The sequence below is a fragment of the Callithrix jacchus genome, chromosome 1, assembly GCF_049354715.1.
Source record: "Callithrix jacchus isolate 240 chromosome 1, calJac240_pri, whole genome shotgun sequence".
NCBI classification, from domain to species: domain Eukaryota; kingdom Metazoa; phylum Chordata; class Mammalia; order Primates; family Cebidae; genus Callithrix; species Callithrix jacchus.
Genome location: NC_133502.1, coordinates 80,944,671 through 80,957,612, shown reverse-complemented (window position 1 = coordinate 80,957,612; position 12,942 = coordinate 80,944,671). Strand labels below are relative to the sequence as shown.

The 12,942-nt window shown below is 36.5% G+C and overlaps 1 protein-coding gene and 1 non-coding gene across 5 annotated transcripts in view; one reads left to right on the top strand and one right to left on the bottom strand.

Moving 5' to 3' along the window:
• CENPP (centromere protein P) overlaps positions 1 to 12,942 on the top strand; it is a 287,077-nt gene that overhangs the window by 41,039 nt on the left and 233,096 nt on the right. The gene's annotated exons all lie outside the window — the stretch shown is intronic.
• LOC118147970 (U5 spliceosomal RNA) lies at positions 5,587 to 5,704 on the bottom strand. The gene has a single exon (XR_004734700.1). It is a non-coding gene; the product is annotated as a U5 spliceosomal RNA (small nuclear RNA).

Below are 12,942 nucleotides of genomic sequence, written 5' to 3'. Positions count from 1 at the left end.
TTTATTTTTATTTTTTGTAGCGAGGCCTGCTGTTTTTTTGTTTTTTTTTAATTAGAAAAAAAATTTTAAGAGATAGGGGTCTCTATGTGACCCAGGCTGGTCTAACACTCCTGGACTCAAGCAATCCTCCTGCCTTGGCCTCCCAAAGTGCTGGGATTACAGGTATGAGCTACTGTGCCTGGCCTGATAGTCTGCTTTTAATGGATTTTTTAAAGCTTTTTCTATGATTTTGGTCTTGAAAGTCTTTATTTCATCTTTGGTTTTGAAAGATATCATCCTGGATATAGAATCCTTGGTTGACTGTTTTGATTCTTTGGGTTTTTTTTCTCCTGAGTATTGTAGAGGTATTTTTCTGTTGTCTTATGGCTTAACAGTAAACTTGCTGTGATTCTTCTTTATATTCCCCTGTATGGATGGAACTGGTTGTTGCGTTGGATACACAACTCTATTCATTTGGCCAATATCATCAAACTAAATAACAATAAGAGTGAATTTTACTGTATCTAAAATTTTTTAAATAAATACATATATGTTAAAAGCATATTATGTACTTTGCATTATATTAGTCTCTAAGAATACAGTTGAACAAAAGTTTCAATTTTACAAAGCTTGCAACCTAGTATATGCACAGAATTTTCAATGATACATGGTAATTGATGATAGAGTACATGCGATGGGAATATAAGTACATAAAGTGTCTACTCTAGGGGAGAGTGAGGGATGGTATTAGCCCCAGGTCACCTAGGAGAGTGCCATGTACATGGTTGGTGTTCAAACAGTTGTTGAGTGAATCATCTAACAAACACTTGAAAATATAAGACTGAAGTTAAGCAGAGATTAGACAGACAAGTCAGTGGTATTCCTTCATTTATTCGGCAGTTATGTGTTGCCTATTCTACAGCGAAGTATTGTCATTTGTGCTTAATATGTAGCAATGAAAGAAAGAAAGACCTGAACCCTGGAATTCCACTGCACCTGGCCTATAACCACTCTTATCCTAGTGTAAATTATAAATTTGTGATAATAAGGATAACGTACCTTGATGTATTTTATTTCTTTTTTTTTTTTCTTAAATTAATGACTAATAGCATTGAATTAGAAAAGTTGTATAATCTCTGTGGAGTTCTTTATCTGCAAAATGAAAGAACTGGATAGAATTATTTCCAGGGTTCTGTCCCATTTTAAAAACTTATACATTTATTCATTAAGAAATAAAAAATATCTGAGAAATGATGGAATTTACGGAAATTGAAATGATAGAGCTGTAGAAGAACATCTACAACTTAGATCTCTCCCTTACAACATGGGATGATTGCCAGTACTTGGGGAATCTTTCTTGGCAAAACCAGATCTACAAAACACTATTTCTTTGGGCCACCTACTAGGCATGGAATTACTTCATTTTACAGATTGCTTATTGTTTGGTATTACTTGTGGCACAGATTCCTCCAGTAAGTATATATGCCCACCACCATTTACAGATTACTCAACTGATCTAGTTAGGAAGAGTCCTCAATAGGCCTGGCACGGTGGCTCATGCCTTAGTCCCAGCACTCTGGGAGGCCGAGGCAGCCGGATCACGAGGTCAGGAAATTGAGACCAACCTGGCCAACATGGTGAAACCCCATCTCTACTAAAAATACAAAAGTTACCTGGGTGTAGTGGTGCACACTTGTAATTCTAGCTGTTCAGGAGGCTGAGGCACAAGAATTGCTTGAACCCGGAAGACAGAGGTTGCAGTGAGCTGAGATCCCACCACTGCACTCCAGCCTGGTGACAGAGTGAGACTCCGTCTCAAAAAAAAAAAAAAGAAAACAAGAAAGGGTTCTCAATAATAATGATTTAAAAAAGAAAAAAAAGAAAATGGAAAAAGAAAGAAAGAAAAAAAGAATGAAAAAGAAAGAGGGAGAGAGAACGGGAGTCTTGCTTTATTACCCAGACTAGAATGCAGTCTAAAAATGGGTATTGAAAACATCTTTTATGCCAATAATTGTGCTTAACAATGGAGACAGGAAGGAATAAGGGAGGAAAATAACAAACAAGCAGCCGACCAGTATTTCATTTAAACCTGTGAAATGCTATGCAATTACTGAGGAGTGATTTCACCATGTTGACCAGGATGGTATCAATCTCTTGACCTAGTGATCCACCCGCCTCGTCCTCCCAAAGTGCTGGGTTTTGACTTTTTATCCAACCCGGGAAGTGGAGGTTGCAGTGAGCCAAGCTGGTGCCACTGCTCTCCAGCCTGGGCAACAAAGCAAGACTCCATCTCAAACAAAAAGAAAAAAAAGAAAAACTCACTCAAGGACAAATTGTTGATTATCTCTAGAGACTGGCTCGGACTGCATTGAACTGTGCGATTGCTTTAGACAATATGGCCATTTTAATAGTATTAATTCTTCCAAGCAATGAGCATGGGATGTGCATGAGATGACACATTTGTAACTGATGTATAGAAACACTACTGATTTTTGTACATTGATTTTGTCCTGCAACTTAACTGAATTCATTTATCAAATCTAATAATTTCTTGTTGGAAGTCTAAGTTTTTCTAGATATAAGATTATGTAGGCAAAGAGAGACAATTTCACCTTCCTCTCATCCAACTGGAAGGCCTTTTATTTCTTTCTTTTGCCAGATTGCTCTGGCTAAGACTTCGAGTCCTATGTTGAATAGGAGTGGTGGAAGTCTTGTTCTAGTTGTTCTAGTTGTTAGGGGAAAGCCTTTCAACTTTCCCCTGTTCAGTATGGTGTTAGCTGTGGGTTTTTTGTATGTAACCTGTGCTATTTTGAGGTATATGCCCTCTATACTTAGTTTGTTGAGTGTTTGAATCCTGGAAGGATGTTGAATTTTATCAAATGCTTTTTCTGCATCGATCGAGATTGTTTTTTTCTATATTTTGTTGATGTGCTATATTAAATTTATTGATTTCTATATGTCTAATCATCCTTGCATCCATGGTATAAATCACAACTGATCATGGTATATTATCTTTTAGATGTGCTATTGGATTTGGTTTGCTAGTTATTTTGTCGAAGATTTTTATTTTTTTTTAATTTTTAATTTTTTTTTTTAAATTTTTTATTTTTTAAGTCTACTCACAAGTTTCAGAGTTGAAGACTTTTGCATCTGTGTTCCTCAGAAATATGGGCCTGTAGTTTTCTTTTGTGTGTGTGTTTGTCCTTAACTGGTTTTAGTATCAGGGTAATGCTGGCTTCTTGCAGTGAGTTACAGAGAATTCTTTCCTCTTTGATGATTTAGGAAGAGTTTCAAGAGGATTAATATCAGTTCTTCTATGTATGTTTGATAGAATTCGGCTGTTACTCTGTCCAGTCCTGGTCGTTTCTATGTTAGGAGACTTTATATTGTTTTTGTTTGTTTGTTTGTTTGTTTTTGTTTTTGTTTTCTTGAGACAGAGTCTCACTCAGTCTCCCAGGCTGGAGTGCAGTAGTGTCATCTCGACTCACTGCAACCTCCATTTCCCAAGTTCAAGTAATTCTCCTGCCTCAGCCTCCAAAAGCTGGGATTATAGGCATGTACCACCAAGCCTGGCTAATTTTTCATATTTTTCGTAGAGATGAGGTTTCACCATGGTGGCCAGGCTGGTCTGATACTCCTGGCCTCAGGTGATCCGCCTGCCTCAGCCTCCCAAAGTGCTGGGATTACAGTTGTGAGCCACCATGCCAGACCTAGGAGACAAAAGTAGTGATTTCTCACTACTCATTATTGGTCTGTTCAAGTTTTCTGTTTATTTCTGATTCAGTCTTGTATGTTGTATGTTTCCATTTCCTCTAGGTTTTACAGTTTGTCATTATAAGTTGTTGATAATAGTTTCTCCTCTTTTTTATTTCTGTCCCCTCATTTTCATTTAATTTGTTTGGGTCTTCTTTTCTTGGTTAGTCTAGCTAGTGGTTTATCAATCTTGTTTATCTTTTCTTTTTTTTTTTTAATTGCATTTTAGGTTTAGGGGGTACATGTGAAGAGCATGCAAGATTGTTACATAGGTACACACATGGCAGTGTGATTTGCTGCCTTCCTCCCCATCACCTATATCTGACATTTCTCCCATGCTATCTCTCCCCAACTCCCCACCCCCCGCTGTCCCTCCACTATTTCTCCCCAACAGACCCCAGTGTGTGATGCTCCCCTTTCTGTGTCCATGTGTTCTCATTGTTCAACACCCACCTATGAGTGAGAACATGCAGTGTTTGATTTTCTGTTCTCACATCAGTTTGATGAGAATTATGGTTTCCAGGTTCATCCATGTCCCTACAAAGGACACTAACTCATCATTTTTGATGGCTGCATAGTATCCCATGGTATATATGTGCCACATTTTCCCTGTCCAGTCTATCATCGATGGGCATTTGGGGTGGTTCCAGGTCTTTGCTATTGTAAACTGTGCTGCAATGAACATTTGTGTGCATGCGTCCTTATAGTAGAACGATTTATAATCCTTTGGATATATACCCAGTAATGGGATTGCTGAGTCAAATCGAATTTCTGTTTCTAGGTCCTTGAGGAATCGCCAGACTCTCTTCCACAATGGTTGAACTAGTTTACACTCTGACCAACAATGTAAAAGTGTTCCTATTTCTCCACATCCTCTCCAGCATCTGTCTCCAGATTTTTTAATGATTGCCATTCTAACTGGTGTGAGATGGTATCTCAGTGTAGTTTTGATTTGCATTTCTCTAATGACCAGTGATGATGAGCATTTTTTCATATGTTTCTTGGTCTCATGTATGTCTTCTTTTGTAAAGTGTCTGTTCATATCCTTTGGCCACCTTTGAATGGGCTTATTTGTTTTTTTCTTGTAAATCTGTTTTAGTTCTTTGTAGATTCTGGATATTAGCCCTTTGTCTGATTGGTAGATTGCAAAAATTTCCTTTGACAAACCTGACAAAAACAAACAATGGGGAAAGGAGTCCCTGTTTAATGAATGGTGTTGGGAAAACTGGCTAGCAATGTGCAGAAAGCAGAAACTGGACCCCTTCCTGACACCTTATGCTAAAATTAACTCCAGATGGATTAAATACTTAAACATAAAACCTAACACCATAAAAACCCTAGAAGAAAACCTAGGCAAAACCATTCTGGACATAGGTGTAGGCAAGGACTTCATGACCAAAACACCAAAAGCATTGGCAACAAAAACCAAAATAGACAAATGGGACCTAATCAAACTCCACAGCTTCTGCACAGCAAAAGAAACAGTCATTAAAGTGAATCGGCAACCAACAGAATGTGAAAAAATTTTTGTTTATCTTTTCAAATAACCAACTTTTTGCTTTGTTGGTCCTTAGCATTATTTTTGTTTGTTTGTTGTACTGTGTATTTCATTTAGTTCTGCTTTGACCTTTTGTATTTCTTTTCTTCTGCTATTTTTCTTCTTGGTTTGTTCTTGCTCTGTTCCTTGAGGTGCATTGTTAGATTGTTAGTTTATAACTTTTTACCTTTTGGATGTCAGAATTATTGCTATAAATTTCCCTCTTAGCACCGTTTTTGCTATATCCCGCTGATTTTGATATGGTGTATTTCCATGTTTACTTATTTCAAGGAATATTTTGATTTTTTTTTCTTTAAGTCTTGCTAAAAAGCAAGGCCTCTTAAAAATTAGCTTAAAACTAAGAGTTTTTCCTCTTCACAGAAATCTTTAGTAAAAGGCGAAAGATTTATACGATCTGAAGGGAAACCAGAGTATGGGAATATTTTGATTTCTGTCTTAATTGTTTTGTTCACCCAGTGGTCATTCAGGAACATGGTGTTTAATTTCCATGTATTTGTATAGCTTCCAGAGTTCCTTTCAGTGTTGATTTCTAGTTGTATTATAGTGTGTTCTGAGAAGACACATGCTATGATTTTGATTTTTAAAAATGTTGAGACTTGTTTTGTGTCCTAACATGTGGTCTTTCCTGGCGAATGTTCCACATTCTGATGAAGAGAATGTATATTCTGCAATCATTGGGCAGAATGTTCTGTAAATGTCTTATAGGTCCAGTTGGTCCTAATTTAAATCTAATGTTTTTTGTTTGTTTGTTTGTTTGTTTTTCAGGTGATCTGTCTAATGCTGCAATTGGGGTGTTGATATCTCCCATTATTATTGTATTGCAATCTAGCTCTCTCTTTAGATTTGGTAATATTTGATTTATGAATCTGGATGCTCCTATATTGGGTGTATATACATTTAGAATTGGTACATATTTTTTCTGAATTGATTCATCTATCATTATATAATAACCTACCTGTGGGGTTTTTTTTTTTGAGATGGGATGTTGTTCTGTCGCCCAGGCTGGAGTGCAGTGGCACAATCTTGGCTCACTGCAACCTTCTGTCTCATGAGTTCAAGTGATTCTCCTGCCTCAGCCTCGTGAGTAGCTGGGACTACAGGTGTGCACCACCACACTGGGCTATTTTTTTTTTTTTAAGTAGAGAAGAGGTTTTACCCTATTGGCCAGGATGGTCTCAAACTCCTGACCTCTTGCCAAAGTGCTGAGATTAAAGGCAAGAGCCACTGCGCCTAGCCACGTTTTTTTTTTTTTTTTTTTTTTTTTTTTTTGACTAATTTTGACTTAAAGTTCATTTTAGCTGATAGGGCCACTACTTGCTTTTGGATTTTGTTTGCATAGAATGTCTTTTCCTGTTCCTTTATTTGCGGTATATATTTGTCTTTAGTGAGTTTCTTGTAAGCAGCATCTCGTTGAATAATATGTTTGAATCCATTCAACCTTTCTATATCTTTTAAGAAGAGACTTTTATCCGTTTATGTTCTGGGTTATTGATATGTGAGGCTTTGTTCCTGTCATACTGTTTTTTTCTGTTGTTTTATATATTCTTTGTTCCTTTTTCTCTTATAGTTTGTCATTGTGGTTTGGTAGATTTTTGTAGTGGTACTATTTGAGTTCTTTATTTTCCTGCTTTGTATGTTTGCTTTACAGTGAGTTTTATATTTTCATGTGATTTCATGATGGTAAATGTCATCCTTTCGCCTCCAAGTTTAGGATTTCCTTGAGCATTTCTTCTAGGGATTGTCTAGTAGTAACAAATTCTCTCAGCATTTGTGTTGGAGTAACTTTATTTCTCTTTCATTTATGCCTGAGAATTTATTTGACTGCATTAGTTTCCAGTTTTTTCCTTCACATACTTGGAATATATCATCCCATTCTCTTCTGGCCTGTGAGTTTTCTCCTGAGAAATCCACCGTTAGTTCGACTGGGATTTTTGTTTTGTTTTGTTTTTTGGTAGGTGACTAGACTCCTTTCTCTTGCTGTTTATATGATTTGCTCTTTAAATTTGACTTTAGACAGTCTGATTGTAATGTGCTGTGAGGAAGATCTTTTTGCATTGCATTTGCTATGAGGTCATTGAACATCCTGTTTCTGTATGTCTAAATCTCGTTAGACTTAGGAAGTTTTCATCTGTTATTTTATTAAATAGTTTTTCTAATTCTTTCTCTGTTTCTTTGCCCTTGAGTACACCACTGATTTGTAAATTTGGTCACTTCATGTTGTCCCAAATGTCTCAAAGTCTTTTTTGTTTTTTTATTTGGCCAAACACGGGGGCTCATGCCTATAATCCTAACACTTTGGGAGTCTGAGGTAGGAGGATCACTTGAGGCTAGGAGTTTGAGATCAACCTCTTCAACATAGTGAGACCCCATCTCTCTCTCTCTCTCTCTCTCTCTCTCTCTCTCTCTCTCTCCATATATATATATATATATATATATTTTTAGAGAGAGAATCCAGTCAGAAATATATATATTTTTATATATAAAGCTATTTATGTAAAATATATGTATGTATTTATATATATAAATATATTTATAATGGTCTTTTGGTTTTATAAATATATTTTAAAAACCTATATATATATATATATATATATATAAACGGTCTTTTGGTTATTTATTTATTTATTTACTTCTGACTGGATTATACCAAAAGACCTGTTTTCGGGTTTTGGGAGTCTTTCTTCTGTCTGATCTGGTTTATTTTTGAAGCTTTCAAATGTATTTTATATTTCCTTCAGTGATTTCTTTAGCTCCTGAATTTGTTTGGTTTTTTAAAAAATATCTCTTTGTTAAATTTCTCATTCATATCCTGAATTATTTTCCTGATTTCTTCGTATTGTTTTTCAGAATTCTCTTGTATCTCACTGAGGTTCTTTAACAATCAGTGTTTTGAGGCCAGGTGCAGTGGCTCATGCCTGTAATCCCAGCACTTTGGGAGGTCAAGGCAGGCGGATCACAAGGTCAAGAGATTGAGACCATCCTGGCCAACATGGTGAAACCCTTTCTGTACTAAAACTACAAAACTTAGCTGGGTGTGGTGGTGCACACCTGTAGTCCCAGCTATTCAGTAGGCTGAGGCAGGAGAATTGCTTGAACCCAGGAGGTGGAGGTTGCAGTGAACTGAGATCACGCCACTGCACTCCATCCTGGCGACAGAGCGAGACTCTGTCCAAAAACATAATAATAATGTTTTGAATTTTTTACCTGGGATTTCTGAAATTTCTTTTTGATTATCTATTGCTAGATAATTATTGTTTCTTTGTAGGTGTCATATTTTCTTGCTTTTTCATGTACCTGTTCCCTTATGTTGATGTCTGCACATAAGCTGTAGCAGGCACTTCTTTCTTTTTTTTGCATTTACTTTTGTAAGGGAGGACTTTTTCCTTAAAATGTATCTATGGTGTTGGTTAGGTCTACTCCCCGCTGCCGGATTGCTACTGGCTTGTTTTCCTATTCTAGCAGTGATAGCACAGGTTTCTATAATGTCCAGTCCTGATGTTGGGTTTTGTGACAGCAGTTTGCCAGAGGCTAAAAGTTTAAAAGTGTCATCTTGTAGCTTCTAAGGCCTTAAAAACAGTGCAGGACTCAGCATGAGCTCCTTCCCTGGAGTAGTTTCATCCTGGAAGGTTCTTATGTTAATTTCAGGGTTTGGGATGATTGAGAGGTTCTCCCATGGCCAGTATTGCATGATTCTGTGGTGGGGATTCTGGATGCTCTTGTTCTCCCCTTTTCTGCATTGTGAAGCCACTCCTCTATTTTTACTTGTTAATTGACACATTATAATTGTACATATTTATGGGATACAATTTGATGTTTGATACATGTATACATTGTGCAGTGATTAAATCCGGTTAGAGTGTATCCCTCACCTCATGTATTTATCATTTCTTTGTAGTGAAACATTCAAAGACTTTCTTCTAGCTGTTTTGTAGTATATATTCAGTTCTGGTGTTCTACTACACAGTAAGGTGATTCAGATCTTGTTATTGGTCTTTTCAGGGCTTCGACTTCTTCTGTGAAGTAGGGCTTCTACTACACAGTAAGGTGATTCACCTTACTGTGTAGTAGAACACCAGAACTTATTTCTTCTATCCAATTTTAACTTTGTACCTACTGACTAAAGTCTCTTCATCTCCTTCCTCCCCTCCAAAAAAAGTTGATCTCACAGAAGTAGAGAATAGAACAGTGGTTACCATATGAATTTTAGGATTCGCTTTTACATTTCTGTAAAAAATTATTGTTGGGATTTTGATAAAGATTGCATTGTATCTGTAGACTACTTTGGAATATATTCCCATCTTAACAATATTAAGTTTATGAACATACACAGATATCTTTCCAATTTATTTAGCTCTACTTTAATTTCTTTCAGCAGTGTTTTATAGTTTTCTACATACAAGTGTGTACCTCCATGGTAGGTTTTCTCCTATCTGTTTTATTCTTTTGTGGTATTATAAAAGAAGTTGTTTTAGTTTCACGTTGTTTATTGCTACTTTGTAAATAGGTAAGTGATTATTGTCTGATGTTCTGTCTTACAACTTTTCTGAACTTGTTTCTTAGTTTTAACAGGTTTTTTTGTAAGTTCTTTATGATTTTCTCTGTACAGTATCTTGGCATCTGTGAGTAGATATCATTTTCCTTCTACCTTTTCAATTTGGATATACTTTATTTGTTTTGCTTGCCTGATTTCTCTGACTAGAATTTTCAGTACATTGTTGAATAGAAAGGGCAAGAGTGAGCATTCTTGTCTTGTTCATAGGAGAAAAGCTGTCAGCCTTTCATTATTGAAAATAATTAATACCTTTGGATTTTTCATGATGTTAACTGTGAGCTTTTTATATATGCCCTGAATTAGAGCCTTCTTGTAATGCTATGAATACCTGATAATTTATAAAGAAAAGAGATTTAATTGGCTCACATTTCTGCAGGCTTTACAGGAAGCATGGTGCTAGCATCTGCTCAGCTTTTAGGAAGGCCTCAGAAAGCCTATAGCCATAGTGGAAGTTGGAGGGAGAGCAAGCATGTCACATGGTGAAAATGAGAGCAAGCAAGATATGGGCAGGGAAGGTGCCATACATTGTTAGTGGACCAGCTCTCGCAAGAATTCACTATCACAAAGACAGCATCAGGCCATGAGGGATCTACCCCCATAATCCAAACACCTCCCATCAGGCCCCTCCAGCACTGGGGATTACAACCCAAATCTCATGTTGAATTATAATCCCCAGTGCTATAACCTCCAGCACTGGGGATTACAATTCAACATGAGATTTGGGCTGAGACAAATATCCAAACTATTTCATGCCTCTTATCATTTTGAAGAAGTTATCTTTTATTCCTTATGTATGGAGAGTTTTTATCATGAAAAGGTATTGGATTTTGTCATGTGTGTTTTCTTCATTAATCAAAGAGATCATATGGTCTCTTTCCTTCATTGTATTAATATTGTTATTACATTGATTGATTTTCTTAAGTTGAACCACGATTGTATTCCTGGGATAAATCTTACTTTGTCATGATCTATAACCTTTTAAACATGTTCTTGAATTTATCTGCTGTCTTTTAAACACATTCTTGAATTTATGATGTATGATCTTTTAAATATGTTCTTATATATGACCTAATATATGGTCTGTCCCAGAGAAGGTATCATGTGCATTTGAGAACAGTATGTATTCTGTTGTTGTTGGATGGCATGTTTTATATATGTCTGTTAGGTCTAATGGCTTATATAGTGTTATTCAAGTCCTCTATTTGCTTATATGTGTTCTATTCATTATTAAAAGTGGGGCATTGAAGTGTTCAACTGTGCTATTGAACTGTCTGTTCCTTCCTTTAATTCTTTCAAATTATGCTTCATGTATTTTGATACCTGTTGCTAGGTGTGTTTATGTTTATAATTGTTATCTATTCTTGGTGAATTGATTTCTTTTATCAGTACATAATGTAATTATTTGCCTCTTATGAATGTTTTGATTTAAAGCCTTTTTTTGTCTGATGATAGGATAGACACCCTAGATCTCTTTTGGTTACTATATTTATGTAGAATATTTTTTCAGTTCTTTTATTTTTAACCTCTTTGTATATATGACTCTGAAGTGAGCTTCTTGCATACAACATATAGATTATTAAAAAAATTATTCTGCCAATCTCTGCCATTTGATGGTGAGTTTAATCCACTTACATTTAAACCAATTCCTGATAAGGAAGTATTTACTTCTGCTATTTTGCTATTTGCTATTTGCTGTGTGTGTGTGTGTGTGTGTGTGTGTGTGTGTGTGTGTGTGTATTTTGAGATGGAGTCTTGCTCTGTTGCCCAGGCTGGAGTGCAGTGTTGTCACCTTGGCTCACTGCAACCTCTGTCTCCCAAGTTCAAGTGATTCTCCTGTCTCAGCCTCCTGAGTAGCCAGGATTACAGGCATTTGCCACCATGCCCAGCATATTTTTTTAATTTTTAATTTTTAGTAGAGACAGGTTTCACCATTTTGGCCAGGCTGGTCTCAATCTCTTGACCTCAAGTGATCCGCCTGCCTTGACCTCCCAAAGTACTAGGATTACAGGCATGAGCCACAATGCTATTTGTTTTCTGTATATTTTTAAAATTTTATTCTTCCATTACTGCCTTCTTTTGTGTTTAATTGATTTTTGTAGCATAGCATTTTGATTCTCTTCTCCTTTCCTTATCTATGTATTCTTTAGTTATTTTCTTAGTGGCTACCTTGAGGATTACTGGTAATATCTTAAACTTATAACAACCTAGTTTAAATTAATACTAAACTAGATTGGTATTAATACCTTTAATAATATGCAAAAACTCTGCTTCTTATATCTGTATTTCTCCCCCTTACATTGTGATTATCACGGATTACATCTTTATACATTGTTTGGCCATTAACATAGATTTGCAATTTTTTTTCCTCCTGTTTTTTTTTTTTTTTTTGAGATGGAGTTTCGCTCTTGTTACCCAGGCTGGAGTGCAATGGCGCGATCTCAGCTCACTGCAACCTCCGCCTCCTGGGTTCAGGCAATTCTCCTGCCTCAACCTCCTGAGTAGCTGGGATTACAGGCATGCACCACTGTACCCAGCTAACTTTTTGTATTTTTAGTAGAGACGGGGTTTCACCATGTTGACCAGGATGGTCTCGATCTCTTGACCTCGTGATCCACCCGCCTTGGCCTCCCAAAGTGCTGTCATTACAGGCGTGAGCCCCCGCGCCCGGCCCTTCCTCCTGTTTTTAAACCAAGATTTACAATTTTTGTTTTATGCATTTGTCTTTATTTATTTTATTATTATTTTTTAAGATGGGGTTTCACCATGTTAGTCAGGCTGGTCTTGAACTCCTGACCTCAGGTGATCCTCCCGCCTTGGCCTCCTTAGTGCTTGGATTACAGGCATGAACCACCATGCCCGGCCACATTTGTCTTTAAATAATATGGGAAAAAGAAGGCTTATTAATTAAAATACAATGGTGCTTTCTTTGTTATTTACCTATGTAACCAGTGTTCATTATTTCTATGTATGGCTTTCAGTTACCGTCCAGTGTTTTTTCCTTTCAGCCTGAAGAATTCTCATTAGCATTTTTATAGGTCAAGTCTACAAGTAACAGACCTTAGCTTTCTTTAATTAGGGAATGTCTTAATTTCCATTTCAC